General features: G+C 35.7%; 1 protein-coding gene across 1 annotated transcript in view; it reads right to left on the bottom strand.

Annotated features, from left to right (window-relative positions):
• Positions 1-20,064, bottom strand: part of LOC128557661 (uncharacterized) — a 72,254-nt gene that overhangs the window by 38,700 nt on the left and 13,490 nt on the right. The window lies entirely within an intron of this gene.

Below are 20,064 nucleotides of genomic sequence, written 5' to 3'. Positions count from 1 at the left end.
AAGAGATAAAAAATCAATGAAACAAAACAAAAAATGTATAATTGTATTGAGTATCCGCTTTGAGCACGGGAGGTAGAGGCTCGATCCCTAGCCGCGCCATGTCAAAGACGTGAAAAATGGTACCGGTAGCGCCCCCTTTTTGGCACATGGTATTTAAAGGGGTTTACCAGGAGGTAAAATAAGCTCAGGTAAGTATCTGTTACTTGACACGTAGTTTGTCACACAACATATTTGAGGTCTATTTATTATGAAATAAAGATTATCTTCAACTTTACCTTTATCAGCTTACATATTTCACGCAACCACATACATAAATTGTATTTAATATTGATGAAACCAATCGAGTCGGAATTCTAGACAATCTAAATGATACGAAACAATTAAAATTCTGTGTCAGAAATACACGACTATCAGCTTCACCTTCCGGATGAAGATTCTACACAACTTAATAGAAGTAACGACGTCATAGAGACACATTTATGCACGCTATTTCCACTTATTGGTTATATATTAGTGCTGTTATCTATTATTCATGTGTCACTGCGTATTCCTTATTTACACTTTTCGTTTTCTTAAACATAGTACTTAGTGTGTATGATTCGTTTAAATTAGAAGTAGCAAACATGATTTCATTCCACCTGTTTTAGAGCACGGCTTACACTATTATAAAAACGTCCGGACGACAGACCTGTAATTTGTAACTCTTGAATTTCAATCTGCACAAACTTTAATAGATTATTTTTGTAATTCGCCGAACAAAGCAAAACTTGAGAGATACCTGCTGACTACATGTTTTAACAAGAACGATTTTGCTATTTCAATACATTAAAAGTGCTCATGTTAATCCAGAACTGCGGTTTAATGAACGGCGTTAGCGCCGAGTTTGATCCTGTCTGGCAAAATCCACGAGAGCCGAACGCATCACTGCAGATCATGGTACTGTTTTAATGGCCTTTTTATTACATACATATAATATCATATACCTATTTCAAATGTTATTCAGCCAAAATGGACTAAAATTTTGGACAAATAAGGCTAAAAACTCGTTTGAAACTGTGATTTTTTTGACGTGTATAGAACGTCGCAACTAAAACAAGTAGTCCCACCATTGAATATTTTTTCCTTATTTGACGGGCGTTGAATACAGTGTTTTGTATTCATAAGTAAAATAAAGCCTGCATTTCAGACAGAAATTCGTAGGTATATGATAAAAGATTGTAAGTATTCGTTTAGGTCAATGCTATCATTCAGAAATGCGAAAATAAATGTCTTCCTAACGATATTTACTTTGAGTTAGTGTTAATATCTTCTATAAAAATATCTTACTGATGATTCAACATTTTGGTAATTCTTTTTTTCTTTTGATTACGTAAAACAGAAACCGTCGCCCCGATAAATGTAAAATGTACTTAAATATATCCTTAAATATGATACCTAAAGCTACATAGGCTACATTTTTCATATATGGCCCCAAAACACAACACTTTCCACACCCTTCGTTTTTTGTATCCTGGTTACATAGGATACATAGGGATACACTTTGTATGTGCAGGTTTTTTTGTTTTTTGCCGCTTTTACTTCGATAGCAATATCTTAAGATAGCACCATCCGGTAAAAACGGAATATTTTGACAGCGACACCGGCTTCGTTGTTTTTGACGAATTTGTAGATGAAAGATGATTGCCATTTCTTTCTTACTTACACTGACATTTTATTTAAACCAGAGAACGTTTGCTTTGCATAAACAGACTTCGAACGTCACGCACTGTATGCAAATTAGATACATTTGTAAACACAAGGTGCGTGCCATAAAAAGTGGAATAATTCTTCTGGTGCAATTTTTGTTTTGGTTTTGGCGTGAGCGTCAGATAGAATATATATTTTTGTATTCGTTTGATTTTTCTTTTACGGTTTTATGCTCTTGATTATTCTTGGAAAACGACGTCAAAGTATTCAGTGTCGTAAAATTCATATATGTAGTCTATTTATAGGTTGTTCCTTATGAATGGTGTTTTCTTTCCTACAGAAGATATCATACCTGTAAGTCATCAGCAGTAAAGTGTTATATATTTTTTAAAACTGTGTTCATTGTCCATGTCTATAGTACACAAACGTCATGTTCACAACACACGCCGTGTTGCAGCTGATTTATACCTTACACTTTTCTGAGTTTTTTTTAACAATTAGTCTATGACATAATTAATAATTGTTTTCATTAAAATATCAGTGATTTGATATAGATTGATGAAAACTTGCTTTAGTCTTTATCATGATATAATCTTGCGCACCTCTTATTTTTCGTCTGGCTCCACCCCTTACTTTTAAAGTTATGGCCCCTGAAATAGTCAAAAATGCACATTTTCACCTTGTGACGCGCCTAGCTCAAGAAGTATTTGATATAGATTGATAAAAACTTGCTTTAGTCTTGATCATGATATAAACTTGCGCACCTCTTGTTTTCGTCTGGCTCCACCCCTTAATTTTAAAGTTATGGCCCCTGAAATAGTCAAAAATGCACATTTTTCACCTAATGATGTGCCTAGCTCAAGAAGTATTTGATGTAAATTCACGAAACCTTGCCCGAGTCTTGATCATGATGTGACCTTGCACACATGGCATTCTTCTTGAGAATCTTAGCGCTTATTACAGAGTTATGGCTCTTGAAATAGCAAAAATAGTGGATATTTTGTTTGTGATGCTGATAGCTCAAAAAGTATATGGCCTAAAATAATGAATCCTTTATATAAAATGTTTGTTGAGGCTATACCCCCTTAAGACTGCAAACGTTTGAATTATTGCCCCTTATTTGTGACAAATGTACAGTGGGGGCACACCCTGTGTTCTACAGACACATTCTAGGTCTCAGAAATACTTTGCATCAGAAGTTAAGGAAGTAGTGTCGTTTTTTTCTACCGTTAAGATTTTTTTCATACTTTGTGAGCTTAAAGAACATTAGTTTCTAAGACAAACAAGAGCAGAAAAAGCACAGGTCACTAAGTAAAATTTTACAAGGCATTTTCTTCACCGACTGTTTAAACATTTCTGAAATAATGTAAAATTGATGTTGTTGTGTATAAATTTATTTATACTCGCCGCCGGAAAACATATGGGCGAGAATATCTGCGCCGTCGTTGTCCGACCTAGAGCGTCAACGGGCGACTTCTCAAGCTGACTGTCGTTATCCTGTCGCGGTACCATGTTCTGCGTTCGGTGACAACGAAAATATATCTGAGGAAGTAAACCACCCTTCTTAGGACCACAGCTCTCGCTCTTTGTTGTGACAACTAAGTAATTACTTAAGTTTTTTTCGTGAAATTGGGGCATGTTGATCATATATATTACCTTTTTACTTTAATGGCAACATCCAAGGGCTGACTGCCAGCATTGTGTCTTTTGAGTGTATTTACACTTGCAACCATATGGCAACCATATGGGCGAGCTGCCAGCATACGTTTAGTCTGTGGCTGTTATATTAGGCTGTAATTGTTCAAATTGTTGATTGTATTATAAGATAGTTAAGTTAATATGTTGCGATAAAGTATTATTGACATCAGTAAAGTCAAAGACAAAACATGACACAATCCCCCTACCACCCAAAAATCTTGACAAATCTTTAATCTGGCCACTCATGCAAAAATAGTTATTAAATATCGATAATGGTCATCAGTAAACATATTTAAAATTCAAACGTCTGAACAGCAATGTCTGAGACCTGACAGAATAAACTGAGAGTTTTTCTTAACGTCATACTCTATTCTGCTGTTTCCAATTACTCACAGCGAGTCATTTCCACGTAATCCACTTCTCTTGTGAGAGGCAGTATTTTTTCTCAAAAATTGGACATGCTATTTGTAACAATTCACTATTGATGTTCAAATTATTTGTAAGATTAAGGGTCAAAACTTGGGTAACAGCATATGCATTTCTACTTCAGGTTCTAGATCAAGCAGTCCTCATAGTGCAGCATATGTTTCAAGCATCTTCCCCAGGAACAGCACACTGAAACGTCAAACTAAACGAGCACAGGTAGCAAGTATGTATATTTATTTGCGGGTTTGTTTCTTACTTGGGTCACAACCACACCACTCGTTTAAGGAGGTAGGTTACCTTGTTACAAGGGTAAATTCAAATTAGTTGAACCGCAGCATTCTTTTGTATTTCGTGTAATATGAAGTTTTAACTGCTACAACCTCAATTTCGTTTGTCTCTGTCCCTTCAAGTTCATTTTTTATCCAGGTTTGAAGAACATGACCCTCCAAAGGTATTTCATATTGAAAGAAGAAGGAAAATACGGATATTTAACACTTTTCAGTGTATTTTAATTTCATTGATGTCCGTAGAAGTCCGCATAATTGATAATTTTACTAATATGCACGTTAGCTTTCTAATATAAGCTTAAAATGTATATGTCGCGGGGCTCGTGTTTCCATGGTAACGCATTTTCTCTCATTTTTAAACAACTATGTATAAACATAGGGGTTTTCGACGGCTTCAGTGCCATTCTGTTAATGACCAACATGGAATATTTGGGTAATATTATTAGCAAAATACCAAGCACTTTACATGGTACCCTATTTTTCTTAAAGTTTAAAGTAACCATGGCAACAGAGATGTTTAAAATAGCTTATATCTTGCTTTTTGTCGTAATTTCTTATAAAAAGTATTGAATAAGATTATCTTTCTAGTTGATGTAGCTTTAAAACATATTATTTATAACGTAAGTTATATTTTCGTGTTATTTGCATTTATTCAAACAAATTTCACAGCTTAGAATACTTACAGCAGTATCCCTCGTCTGGATTTTTTCATGGAAAAATCGTTCAGCATACTGATATTATTCTCATGGATATTGTTGAAATGAAAATAAAAAGCCGAAGCTGTGTTTCTTAAATAGACCAGTGTCAACGCTTTTAAATTTTACATTTAGATACACAGGTCACGGGCTTCGTTTCCATGGTAACATCAAATCAATTCAAGAAACCACAATTTTCTACTGAAATTTGAACAATTTTAGATCTTAGTTTTAGTACATAAGTAACAAATTATCAACGGAACCTGAAAAATAGGTATTACAAATCAAACTGCTAGATTTTCTATTTGAAAATGGTCGTAACAAGTAACCTTTCACCCAACTTTATTCCAAATAACATTGCTTATCATCATCTATTTTCTTACATTCCGCATAACATTTCAATATAACTACATAAAAGAAGCAAAATATTGATTATTATTCAGAGCAAAAGACTCATAAAAAATATTTCAGCAAATAATAGTTATTTGAAAACAGTTAAAATAAAGAAAATGCACAGAATTACGTACTTTCAAGATAAAAGCTATTAATTTTGCGCGGTAACTGACACGTAACGTCATGACGTCAATGACGTCATTGTAAGGCAACAATGTTTTGAAGCGTTTCTGCGGCAATTTATTCATTATTTCTGCATTATTAAACCATAAAGCATCAGATCGAAGACAGGTTCATGATTTGTTTCAGAAGAATGAATATACAAACACATTTAGTTTGTCGTAAACGTCGTCGTAAATCGTCACGTTAGCTTCCGGTTGGACATGCGCACGTACAAATATGAAGGTAACCTACCTCCTTAATAGGGAATCGATCTTACCGATTTTCGTCGCGAAGCGACGAAAATCGGGATCGAATCCCACTACGGTAACATACGAGGGTATCCAAACAACACATACTATCCAAATAAAAAAATATGGAGTTCCGGTTTAGACCATGGGCGTGCGACGACCCCGATGAAATTCGGGATATCACGGTCTTCGTTAATGTTAATAAGCGTCCGTCAGATCAGTAGGCGAAACGCAATATCCGCACAATAAGATGTCTGCGACCCGAAAGAATATTCAAAGTAAGCTCACTGGCACTAGAACCGCAAATTTAGCTTTGAGTGGCCTATTTTCATAAATATGTGCATTATTTTTCAATTTATAAAGAAATATAAAAGAAATGGTGCCTTATTATATATTACGTCCCACCCTCTGTTCTTGTATTAAAACATGGTAATGAACGGAATCCGACATCACTCCGTTTCGCCGGTCATAACTTTCCGTAGAAATAAGCTATCGCTGATACTCATGTACCGATCGGAAGGTCTTACATTTATTTAACAATGACAACAAGAAATCCCCACCAAAGAATGCTATTTTTGCAGAAATCAAGCGAATTTCATCGCTTTAGGAATTATTTACATCTCGATCACCCATCAACTTCCGCTTTTACCAAGTGCGAGCGATCTCATTGGACGGAACAAAAAGAGTCAAATGGCGCGATATTTGAATGTAAAAAATCCAAACAAACCAGAACAGTATATTTTCTGTATAACTTCTTCTGGAAAAAGTCATGAATGAGAAAATATCCAGAACGATTTGTCCAACAGAAATAGTATAGTGGTATCCTGCTTTTATGAATATAATAAGATAATTTTTCAATTTGATTTGCCCCATCAATTACATCTTAGTACCACGGCAAATCAAATTGAAAAATTATATTATTTTATTCATAAAAGCAGGATACCACTATACTATTTCTGTTGGACAAATCGTTCTGGATATTTTCTCATTCATGACTTTTTCCAGAAGAAGTTATACAGAAAAATATACTGTTCTGGTTTGTTTGGATTTTTTATATTCAAATATCGCGCCATTTGACTCTTTTTGTTCCGTCCAATGAGATCGCTCGCACTTGGTAAAAGCGGAAGTTGATGGGTGATCGAGATGTAAATAATTCCTAAAGCGATAAAATTCGCTTGATTTCTGCAAAAATAGCATTCTTTGGTGGGATTTTTTGTTGTCATTGTTAAATAAATGTAAGACCTTCCGATCGGTACATGAGTATCAGCGACAGCTTATTTCTACGGAAAGTTATGACCGGCGAAACGGAGTGATGTCGGATTCCGTTCATTACCATGTTTTAATATAAGAAAAGAGGGTGGGACGTAATATATAATAAGGCACCATTTCTTTTATATTTCTTTATAAATTGAAAAATAATGCACATATTTATGAAAATAGGCCACTCAAAGCTAAATTTGCGGTTCTAGTGCCAGTGAGTAAGCTGTTAATTTTGTTGCGTCAGAAGCTAATCAGCCGGTATCGTGACTACACTGATATAATTTGTGATACAAACATGCTTTATAGTTATTCAATACTGAGTAGCATTTTTTAAACGGCGACATTTTGAACATTTTTATATTTAGAGTGAGAGTGGATCCACGTTACACTGCCGCCGACATTTTGAAAATTTGAGGAAACAAAAATATTCTCCAACGAGTTCTTCAGCTCGGGGAATGAGAGAATAGATTCACCTTTGTGTCGCTTTTCAGATCGTATTTTAATTCCTTTTCGGTACTTTAGTTTCTTTGAACTTCTCTGTTACTAAGCCTATATTGAATTTTTAAAATTAAGAAATCCGTGATTTTACTTGCAGGCATGACTGATTAATGGAATTATTTTACTTTTATATAGAATATGGACGGCACTCCAGTACAGCATGTGCATGGTTGGATCTGTTGACATTTTTAGAAACGTGAGTAACTAACTTTCCATTGTATAATAATGTAAACAAACACCCCACCCATAAAAAGCATAGAAATTCCTTATTTTTTACATTTTTATTTAGAGTAACTTCGGGTATATTCGACACCTTAAGCATAAAAACGGTGAAGCAATTTTCGGTTCAGAATGATCGGTGCGAACATTTCATGGAAACGAAAGTAGACCTTTTCTGCGTCTTCAGTATAAAACACTGCCCAGTGTTTGCATCTACATCGTCAGTAGGATGGATATTATTCTGATTGTTGTCGTCGTGTAAGTTCGACATCTTTCGGGCAAATTCGGCACCCTGGTGGAGTTTTAAAAAATATACAAGTTGAACATTTATCTTTTTTATATAGCTACATTAAAAACAGCAAATGTCGCAACAGACATAACACAACAGTTTTTATGCTGACGAGTAGGCTCTAATTTTTTCAGATTTCATAACTCGATCAAGCTATAAAAAGTAAAACAAAAACATAATCTTTATTAATTGTTCAGCAGATTATACAAACGCCGGCTAATTGTTTCGGGAAACAATATAATATAGCCTCATTAATTATGTTTATTTATTTATTCGCTGCTGCCTTCTTTTTTGACAATGGTACCATTTTCTACCATCTGAACGGTGGGGGCAAGTTTTGATGGAGAGAAAGAGCTCTGCAACACTTTGCACGAATTTGTCTGGACATTTTAATCTCAAATAAGGTGTATTTGTTACCGAAACCTGTGAGTTACTCGGCTATGATTGTTTTAAATAACGATGATATGTTCTTATTATATCCTATTCAATATATTTTACTTTGCACGAATTTTGATTGTCTATTGATAATTAATTGTCATAAATTCGTACTGGTCCCAGATGTAAATATGTGCACGCTAATTAAATGCACAAATCAGTGACGTAATTAGCGACGTCAGCTTAGGTTAACATACTTTAAGAATCTGCGTGGACAAAATTAGGAAAGCGTGGATATGGTTAAAAAACACACTTAAATCATTTGTATGCCGTAAATATCCTTTAAAGACGATATAATCGAATAACTTTGATAGTATGTCGAATTTGCACAACAGTGTTATATCTTGTCGTGCAAATTCGTCACCCCTAGCCAAGGCCCATGCTTGGAAACCGGGGAATATTATTTGTTTCTAAATATCAACATAAAATAATTTCTGTTTGTATTTGGGTTAATAAAGTCAAATGAAATTGTAAGAATCGTTTTACATACCTTAGCTCCCTGACCATTCTTACAGAAAACTGTAACAAACGATTTCGTTCAAAATGAATTTGAATGTCGAATTTTTTTACCCCGATGCGCTATGGGAAAAGGGAAAGAACGCCTGTGGGGATAAAAATTTTTTCTCATGATGTCATATATAAATATGACGTCATATAAATTATTTAAAGAAAAATTTTTAAAGGGACATTAGGGTTTTTCCACGTGGATATTAATTCAGTGTGTCGAATATACACGACTGTCGAATTTTCCCGAAGTTACTCTATTCATCAATTTGAAATGGGCCTTTTAGATTATTGTTTCTTAAGGCTCTCAGCATGTATACACAGTAATTAAGTTGAGCTTATGATTCTGCAGATAAGCTGTGCTCGGCCTAAATATCTATAGGGAATCGGATCGGCTTCTACAAGAGCTATAAAATAAACAGATCGGCAACTTGAAAGGCATATAAAGAGCAAATCTCGTCAACATCCTGTGACATCTGAATGAGATATCGTTGTAAGCATCTGTTGATCATGATTGATCAAGTCAGCAAACGCAAAAAATGAAATTAAGGTTATACTTTCGGATCATTTGTTTATCATGATAATTGTGCATTTTTAATGTTATTAGTATTTACAGTACTACTGCACGAGGAAGGAATGAATTTATGATTGAAAGTCAACGGACACAAACTGGTTTATTACATGCCGGGCGTACCACCAGTTTTATACTTCAGTAAGCGTCTGTTGATTTGATTATGATTGATCAAGTTGGCAAACGCTTTGAAATAAGAAACACGCTAACACGAATGACGCGGGATTATCCAAAGTTGCCTTTCTGTGTATTTTAAGTTCTTTGGCTTATAGAAAAGAATATAGATTTTAAACAGGCTGGTAACATTGCCTGATCGGGGTTTCAACATAAAAACTAACATTTCTTTAAAAATAGTAAGATATTTCTTTCAAACTTGGTTAATCTGTTCATATGACACCAAAATTAAAATAAAAATAACTTGGTTGCCTTCATTTTGGGGTAGAATTAAATTTCCCCTTTTCAATTTTATGACGCATAATTTTTGAAGTCCAAAAAATTATGTGTTAATGCATTACATTATGCTATTGGCATTTGTTTGTATATCCACACTCATTTGACACGTGCAATTGGGTCAACAGTCAGGATAGCGTTGATAAGCGCAACTTGGCGTAGACATGCAATTCGGCTTGGTCTTTCTTTGCAATATTATATATGTAATACTGTTTACATGTCGTAACGATACAACCACATTTTAAAATAAATTTGTATTGAATACGTCCACTTTTTAAAAATAAAGTCAAAATCGATCCCTAACAAGTTCGTAATTACAAAATACAGCCCTTATCTGGAGTTCGAAGCATGCCGATTAGTTGGTCAGAATTATGAAGGAATTGAATTCAAACTGTTCCATAAATGAAAGAGTTTAAGAGTTAGTCAGAACCAAAATCACGCAGAAGATGTAATTCTTTCACAAATCACAGGGCTCAAATTTTGGACTCCTAAATGCAAGTCAGTTTCATGGAATGCAAGTTAAGATAAAAATTTCACACAATTTATTTTGCAAATACAAATAATAGTCAAAATTGTTGCGGTTTTTGTTAAGTTTGTAGATTCGCTTTCATTTGAGGATAACAGAAAACACAACACTTTTTTGGTTGGGCCATTTTTTGTTGAATGGATTACTGATTATAAAGAAATGTAGAGGTCATCTTAAATTAAATCTAAACGCAGGCTATCTTACTAATTCGTACATGTATACAGTTGAATCGCTATTTATAATATTGGTACGAAAATTTGCCTTGCCGTAGTTTCTGCCAGTAGTTAAGTTACGCCATCAATGATGCGTTCCGAATTACTTTGAAGGTCATTTTGAATTTGAGTTATAACGCACAAAATTATATGCGAAGGAAAACTGTGCAAACAATATTGATGTTCTAGCATGATTTTTTGGGATATTCTAACTTTCTTAAATTAAAAGTCTAAATTTTGGGCAAAGTAGTTTCAGATTAAGCAAAAAGAAAAAAAAGCTACATGCTAAAATTTGCAGTACGTTGGTCAAAAAGTAAATTTGAGCTCTGCAAATGCAAACTGAAGCCGTCACATTACTTTTCGGTCCCGATGCATCGTTCCTGTTCTCCTAGGAATCCCCAGTCGAGCATGTCCCAAACAATATGATGAAGTATTTTGAGGGTATGAGCTAGACCATTGTTTTTAGGGTTCAAAATTCAGCTTTAAGTTCAGGCATGTGAAATTGGTGTCAGGCTTGGGAAAAATTTTCTGTCTGGTTGCCAGCATGGGTTAGTTGAAATCTGAATTGTGTATACTGCACACATACTCAAATACGTTTAAATTTATACGTTTATGAATCATAAACCGTCGGATACCAATAAATAATTGTAGCATTTTGTCGGCTCCTGTGTTCATACTAAACTGAGGAAGGCAGAACAGATTCTTCTAGCTGCTTTACCAGTCTGTTTTTGCCTTTAATGATACGAGCAAAGTGAAGGTCATTGACCACCAAGTCAAAAAGGTACCTGGGTTAAGTAATGTTTGGCTGTTCTGCTGGTCAGTCGTGTAAACAAACCTACTCATACAGTGATTTTTCTTTTTTCAAACTGAAATTTTTTAACCACATTTACTTCGTTTCATTATACATTTTGACAAAATTTGCTACTGTTTTTTTCATTAAAAAAGTTTTATTTAACAAATTTCTCCCGCCATGCCAGTGATATAATTGGGGTCATCTTATTGGCATGAAAATTGCAAAACTGCGAAAAGGATGTTAGCTCTTAGACCTTTGAAATTTCAAAACAGATGGTTGTCCGTGTTTTCTTAATTTGCTCACTTTTCACTATTTTCAGGCATCTTGGTCTATTTACGAGTATTGTTGTACTGCCCCAAAGTGCTTGTTGACAGACTGAAACCACTTGCTTGCGGCTCATAAGGTATTTCTATCTTTCTGTTTCTTTATTATATAGTTGCAGCTGGGGGAAGCAGTTTCAGTCATTCAAAAGCAGATATACTGTATAAAAATTAGTATTTGTGTGAACAGATTTTTGCGACTGAGTCAGTGCATAGAATCAAATACCAAGGAACATTAGGCGTAAAAAAAATTGTCTGTTTTCTCTGTATCCTGACCTACCATAAATTTTTGGTCCGAGCCTAAATGGACGGTCCGTCCGCCTTTGTCTTTGAGAACTTTTTTTTCAATTTTTTTGACAAAAAGTTGCAATTCTGCACTTTTTAAGCTTTAAACATGGACAGGATGTTATAAATCAACTTACTGATGCTCTAGAGGCATAACCCCCCTATTTGTTTTCCCATTGTTTGAAAACAAAAATAATTTCCAGAAAGTCTCCCTAAAAAAAATTTTTAAAAAAATCCAAAGAAAAAGTTTTTCCGACCTAGCTACCCTAATTTTTTTAGCATGTTACCGGAAACAAATTTTTTTTAGACCTTAGTAAAGACTCCATTTCATTTTCTTGATGATAAAGCATTTCTGGACAAAACCAAAAAAATTTAATACATGTATGCAATTAAACAATTATTAGCTCGATCACCTGTCACAGTGTGACAACATGAGTTGATGTCCGTCATGTGCCAACATTTTGTAAAAATCTTGTTCAGAACCACTGGGCAGATTTACACCGAACTTCACAGAATGATCATGGGTGGTCCTCTGTCAAAATTACCCAAAGAATTTAATTCCATATACAACTCACCGAAAAGAAAAACTTTAAAAAATGATTTCTTGTCCTTATGACAGGGGCCTATATTCGGCCACTTCCCAATCCAAAAATATTGCATTTTTGCCCAACATCCCAAAATGAAAGGGTAACATTTCCCAAAAATCACATCAACAAATGGTTTAATTTTATTTACATTTAGTGTTTCCGGAGGAAGCGGTTCTCAGATATTGATTTTTTAGCTCACCTGTCACAAAGTGACAAGGTGAGCTTTGTGATAGCGCGGCTTTCCGTCGTCCATCCATGCGTTGGTAAACTTTTGCTTGTGACCACCTATGGGTCACATTTTTAAATAGGATTTTTTATGAAAGTTGGTTGGGGGTCTCTTTTATCAATTTACAAATTTGATTTCTGTTTTACAGGTTCACTTCTTGAGAGCAGGCAGCTACAAAAGGGAAAGGGTCAACAATCCAGTACTTGAAAAGCAAGAAAGAAACACCAGAAAATATAAAAAGACAGAAGAAAAAGGGGAAAACTTTAATAAAAAAAAACTTCTAAGGATAGGAATTCAGGATTTGTTTAGAAACTAAATTTGTTTTGAGAACAGCAGAGTTTGACTACGCTCTGTTACTTTAAGAGATAGTGTATTATCACATTGGTTTTGTTATTGTCGAGACCGCTTGCGGAAGCGAAGACATAGTTGTCCAAATGTCTATTCGGTGTATGTGCGTGCGTCCATCCGTCCGGATTTGTTTGTCCGGCCCCTAATTTGGACATGCATGGGCAATCTTGTTATATATGGTATGAATGTTAACCTCAGTGAGACGGAGTGTCTGCGCAAGCCCCAGGTTTCCTATCTCAAAGGTCAAGATCAACTTACAGGTCAAAAGGGCAAATTCAAAAATGACTTTGTCCGGAGCATTTCTTCTTCATGCACGGAGGGATTTTGATGTAACTTGGCACAATTGTTCACCATCATGAAATGGAGTGTCATGCACAAGAACCAGGTCCCTAGGTCTAAGGTCAAGGGCAAACTCAGAGGTCAAAGGATACAAGAATGACAACTTTGTCTGGAGCATTTCTTTTTCATGCAGAGGGACTTTGATGTAACTGGCACAAATGTTCACCACCATGAGACGGGGTGTCATGCAGAAGAACCGGTCCCTAGGTCTAAGGTCAAGATCACACTTGGAGGTCAAAAATCAGATACAAGAATTACTTTGTCTGGAGCATTTCTTTTTGATGCATAGAGGGGTTTTGATGTAACTTGCACAATTGTTCATCATCATGCGACGGAGTGTCATGCATAATATCCTAGAATTTACTTACCTTTGGTTGTTACTATAAATAGCTTACATTTGTAACTTTTTTATTACTGGTCATAGGGAAAAATCAAGACCACTTTTCTGTAGTACAACATGCATGTTACGTCAAATTTTCAGGTGTATTTTGACCTATCTCTGCTGGTGTGGATTTTTGTGTGGACTTAAAATTTTTTTTAAATTTTTTTTTTTTAATTTTTTTAAAAATTTTTTTTTTTAATTTTACGTTCCTTTGTTGTTACTGTTAATAACTTATATTGTAACTTTTTGCAATCTCTTTTATTTTGGGATAAAAGTTTGCCTCAGTGAGACAAGGGTGTCTGCACAACTCCCAGTCCTTTTGACAGCTGGGGGGCTTGACATATTGCCCATGGGCATCTAGTTCTCATATTTTTCAAAGAATTTTAAAAAGAATGTTCTGTTATACCCCCCCTGTAGTAAGCTTGTCTGTCTTTTAGTCAGTAGGTTTTCATGGCTTCCAGAGATAACTCATGAAAAGCTTGACCGATTTAAATATTTTTGGTACATAGTTACAGGTCAAGTTTGACTTTGGGGTCAGTAGGGCAAAGGTCAAGATAACTTGCAAAAGCTTTGGGGCCCGGATCATACTTTTGTAACACAGGGTTTTAATGATAAAATACAGGTTGTTTTTAATTTGAGGTCAATAGATCAAAGGTCAAGGTCACAGTGACCTTGAAAAAGTTGAACCGTTTCCGAATGATAACTTGAGACCTTGAGCCTAGGAGATAAAGTTTGGTACGCAGGTGTCACATCATGAAAAACAGGTCAAGTTTTACTTTGAGGTCAGTAGGTCAAGATCACAATAAGGCAAAACAGTGAAATGTTTTCAGATTATAAATTGAGAATGCTTGAACATGGATCATAAAAAATTTTTGGGGGGTTTTATTTTGACCAGCAGGTGGCCCCTCATGATGTTGAGGGCAGTAGGTCACAGGTCAAGGTCACAAAATGACCCGTTCTTTAAAATGATGCACGGATGGGGACCTGGGGTCTTCCTCCACCATTAAAACTGGAAGACGCATATGACCTATCCTGTGTCGGTGTGATGTTAAGTTTAACAAAATAAATAACGGTTCTTTAAAATGGTTTTTGGGCAATAACTTCAGGATGCTTGGGATGAGAAACACAAAATTTAGTACAAATTGGTCTTGACCAGCAATTACCTGTATTGATTTAGAGTTCTAAAGGTCAGGATGACCCGGAACATTTAAACCTTTTCCATACAAAAACTTGAGAACAGTTGGGCAGAGGATCATGAAACTATAGAGATTGAATTTTAGGTCATTAGTTTATAACTCAAGAAAATGCTGCTTTGATATTGGCTTAGTTCTGTGATAAGGCCATATTGTAGGGTATAATTCGTCACTCCTGTGACAAAATCTAGTGTTTAGCTCACCCGGCACAAAGTGCTCAAGGTGAGCTTTTGTGATCGCCCCCGTGTCCCCTCCGTCGCCAAAAATTTTTACTGTTAACACTCTAGAGGTCACAATTTTGACCTAATCTTTTATGAAACTTGGGCAGAATGTTACCCTCATAAAATCTTGGTCACTTTTGATGTGGGTTATCTTTGGGTCAAAAACTAGGTCACCAAGTCAAATCAAAGGGAAAAGCTTGTTAAAACTGTAGAGGTCACATTTAAGGCTATATCTTCATGAAACTTGGTCAGAATGTTAATCTTGACGATCTCAAGGTCCAGTCTGAATCTGGGTTATGTAGGGGCAAAAACTAGGTCAAATCAAAGGAAAAGCTTGTTTACACTCTAGAAGCCAAATTTTGACCATATCTTAATGAAACTTGGTCAAAATGTTAATCTTAATGATCCATAGACCAGATTCCAAATCTGGATCAAATGGGGGCAAAACTAGGTCACCAGGTTAAAACAAGGGAAAAGCTTTTTAACACTCTAGAGGTCACAATTTTTTTGGGCCCAAAACTAAAAGAAACTTGGTCAAAATGTTACCCTCACTTAAATATTGGACAAGTTTGATATTAGGACGTCTGGGATAAAAACTAGGTCATCAGGGCAAATCAAAGGAAAAGCTTGTTAACACTGTATGGCCACAATTTTTGACCATATCTTAATGAAACTTTGTCAGAATTTTAATCTTTATGATCTATAGGGAAGTTAAATCTAGTTCAGGTGAGATTAAAATTAGGCACTAGGTCAATCAAGGAAGCTGTTACACTCCAGGGCACTTTTGGGCGTCTTCATAAACTTCATCAATGTTAATCTGATGATCTTTCAGCAAGTTGAATCTGGGTCATGTGGGGTCAAAACTAGGTCACCAAGTCAAATCAAAGGAAAAGCTGTTTTAAATCTTTAGAGGCTACATTATGATCAAATCTTAATGTAACTTGGTCAGAATGTTGATCTTGATGATCTTTATGTCCAGTATGTCGGTGAGGTCAACAAAGGGCCATCATGGCCCCTCTTGTTTATTTGTTCTTGTTGTAAAAGAAATTTACATTTTAGATACAGATTACAGCAAGACACATTTTCTTTATTTTTACTTACTTATTTCAAAACCTGAAAAAGCATCCAGTACTGTTACAAAATTCAGCTATATTTCATGTATAATAAAAACAAGTTTTGTGATCTGTGATCATTATAATGTGTATACAGATAAAACTTAAACATGTGGGAAAATTTATTCAATAAATAAAGTGTAATGCAAGTCTTTGTGATGTGTAATATAAAAACAAAAATTTGGATTTGTTTTTACGAGTAATTTCAGAATTACAATTAACAAAAGATAGAAAAACCAAGCCTGCACAAGAAGGCTAAATGTCTCCCTAGACGAGCTCTTAACCTGCCGTGGTGCAAAAAGATTGTTAATGTTGTCTGTCTGTTAAGTCTCGTTAAAATGAGTTGCAATCTAGTAAATTTTCATTTGTATGATTTTAGCTCTCCTGAGCACAGCGTGAGCTGTTGTGATCACCTTAAGTCTGTCATTGTGCTTCTCAACAATTTGCCTGTTATTAAACACCCTAGTAGACAGTTTTTTTTAAATGTTAAAGGGATGAGCTGAAGTCTGGTCGATTCCCGATTGAGGCAGTGCCTTATTTCATATTAGAACTGGTTTTCCTAGAAACAATTTGAAAGTGATTCAATTAAAAGTCCAAGCTTCCATAACAGTCAGATTTTAAAAAAGACCAGTAAAATATAAGGTTTAAAAAACCAACTTGTCACCCATATGAACAAATATTCTGTGCATGAAGGGCCCTTTGACACGCCTGTTGCTTGCAATTCAGCAAGTTTGAACAACACCGCACCGACGTGTCCACACCTTTCACTGTTCCCTACAGTGTATATACAGAGCCCATCGTAAGGTTCTCCCAAATATTTGTCTATAATAACAAAAACAACTTTCACCTCATCTGGATTTGTTGATTGTGACGAGTTGCACTGTGCTCGAATTAATATGAATGTTACAGAACATTTATTATCATTAAACAAGACTGAATACACAAACTGCTGTAATACAAATGGCCTTGATGTCTTATACGTTCTGGCATCAATGACACTCAGTGTTAATTTGATAGTTTTTCACAGCAGGTTCCTCAATGTTTGGTACAACTGATAAGTTTTTTTCCACATTCATTTAGCTGACACATGTAAGCTGGGGTAATACCTGCTAATTCCTGTTTCTGACTGTCAGTTAGATATTTGGTAGCATCACTCCTATTTGTAACATGTTGTACATGACCTGTCGTTAAATTTCCTAGAATATGACACAAAATGGTGGGAGGATAGCCAGTGGTTTTCACACTGGCCTTCCAATCCTGAGGTCGGGGTTAGATCCCCCGGGAGTTTTCTCGGGAATTTTCAGAAACGCTTTTCAGTGTTTCCCACCCAACTAGAGGTGTACTGGTCAGGAACCCAGGCAATCCTTGCGTGTATCAAAGCTATACACTGGGGACGATAAAGAACCAGGCTGTCTATTCGCAACGAGCTAGGCTAAGTTGCCGGACAAGCCTGTATCTGATTTCTGACCTCTGTCGGGGGGCTTTGCTCACTCTGTCCCTCTGGTCAGATCGCTCTGTGTCTGTACTAGTAGAGGATGAATTATGCGCCCTGTGTGGCTGCATTTGAACTATGTAAAGCGCCTTTGAACGTGAAATTGATCATGAAAAGGGCGCTATATAATCTGGTATAATAATAATAACAACAACACAATACCGCCTTCTTTGTTAATTGTTAATTAGGGGCTGACATAGTTTTTAGTTTATCAGCTTTCAACCAGCAGTAATCTCTGATGTTGAGAGGTCTCTATTCTGAAAAAGAATTGAAAACATTTTTGTGTAAACTTTTGGATTTACAGATCTTACTATGAAATATTCATTTTCTGATCTGATTATGAACTAGTTCATTTTCGCGTTTTATAAAAAAATGTGTCAAGTGGCAAGTCACCTTATTGCCCTGTAAATCACATTAACATATCTGGTCTATCAATTTTCACCATTTTTATGAAAGATAATAGGTAAGGGTAGATTGCTCGGAAGCACAGAGCACCTAAAACACAGCCTCAGAGCCACGCAATTGCAAGTAGGCCCACAACAAAAAGAAGCTGTAATGGAAAAATATTACAGACGGGTTGCTTCAAACATCTAACAAGTACATATTAATTTATGTGAAATATAGATAGAGGGGGAGGAAGTGGTAAAATGGTGGTGGTGGTGGTGGGGGTGGATTTGAAGGGGAAAGAAGAACAAGGATGAATATATACCAAGGGAATGCTACGTGCCTTAATAACAGTCACACAACGTAAACCAAAAAAGCGCAGACACTCCTGTACCAAAATCAAACACACAACCACACCCAACTAAATAACATTGAAAACAGTAGGGCACCGTCTTTAGACACACAATCACACAAACGCACCCTTACAAGCAGGAAAAAACAATTGTGTACCGCCTTAGGATTCCGTCAACCTGAATAAAGGGGAGCCACAAAAACTAACTCAAAGTAAAGGGGGAGGGATGCAAAAAATAGCGCAAATGCAAGGGATAGGAGGTGGGGGGGGGGGGGGGCAATAGGTCGAGTAAGGAGGAGGAAAAACGCATACAACAACAAGAAAACATACGCAACAGACAATACAAGACAGACAGAAAACCAGTTGAAAATAGGGGCACCGCCTTGGAACGGTCAGTAACCTATATAAAGGAAACTAGGGGTTTAAACGCGTTTAGGGCATGCCAACCTCGCACTTACCCTACTTTCAACAAGTTAGACAAAACAATGTAAATAAAATCCCCGCTGAGAAAGGCTCTAACATTAGAGCAAAAATAACAAATTAATAAAGTAAAACATAAAATTAAGGTAAATCTAAGGTGTAATTACACCAATGTACTCAACAACTTGTCTGAAGTCAGAGCACCAAGAGCCTAACATTTAAGGGCACGACTAAGAAAACTGCAAGACAAAAATCAACTCCCTCCGTCCATTGTATGTAGGATTTAGGAGAAAGCATCATGAAGTCTTACATTTTATTAGTCATCGCACCATCATAATTATTATAGGAAAGCGTAGCGATTAACTGTAGAGGGGTCAATCACTAAACATGTACTGTGCTTCACGATTTTCGCATCGTATCCTCTTTTGATAAACTTTTTAACCTATTTTACAACTATTTGATTAAAATAAGTCCGAATTTTATAAACAACATCTCCATAATATTCCGGATGTGTAAGTCCAAGTTTTAAAAGTGTTTTTAGGTTTGTATCGTATTTTTCTAACAGTTCCGACGATCTGTAGTAAAATTTTCTGAAAGCTTTCCGTAGCTTATGATAACGGTAACCCTGTTGTAACAATTTCTCGGTAGTCTTCAATACAGTTTGCATATTATTATATGATACTGCAAAGGACATCTACAAAGAAACCAAGTCCAATCTACATTTTGCATATCATTCAATATATTCAAAGGACATCATCTTAAAACATAGCTTTTGCAGACTTCACTAATAATACTCAAGAGTCGTGTTATTAATTAATGAACGAATGCACTGTAGCCGTGGTTCAGTCCAAAGTATTATGTTCTATCAAAGTACAAATTTATGTTAGTTAAACGATACTTTAATCTCAGGGAAGTGTCTAGTCGTCCGGTAGTCGAATGCCTATCCTGTCTTCTTGTTGTCCAGTAACCGGACACCTAGCTTGTCCTCGAAGGGTTTTCTAGGTGTCTGGTAATCAATATGTCATGACAAAGGTATTTTTCCGGGTGACTA

The sequence above is a fragment of the Mercenaria mercenaria genome, chromosome 6 (genome assembly GCF_021730395.1).
Source record: "Mercenaria mercenaria strain notata chromosome 6, MADL_Memer_1, whole genome shotgun sequence".
In the NCBI taxonomy this organism is placed as follows: Eukaryota; Metazoa; Mollusca; class Bivalvia; order Venerida; family Veneridae; genus Mercenaria; species Mercenaria mercenaria.
Note: the sequence above shows the minus strand (reverse complement) of the source record. Positions and strands in the feature narration are given on the sequence as shown.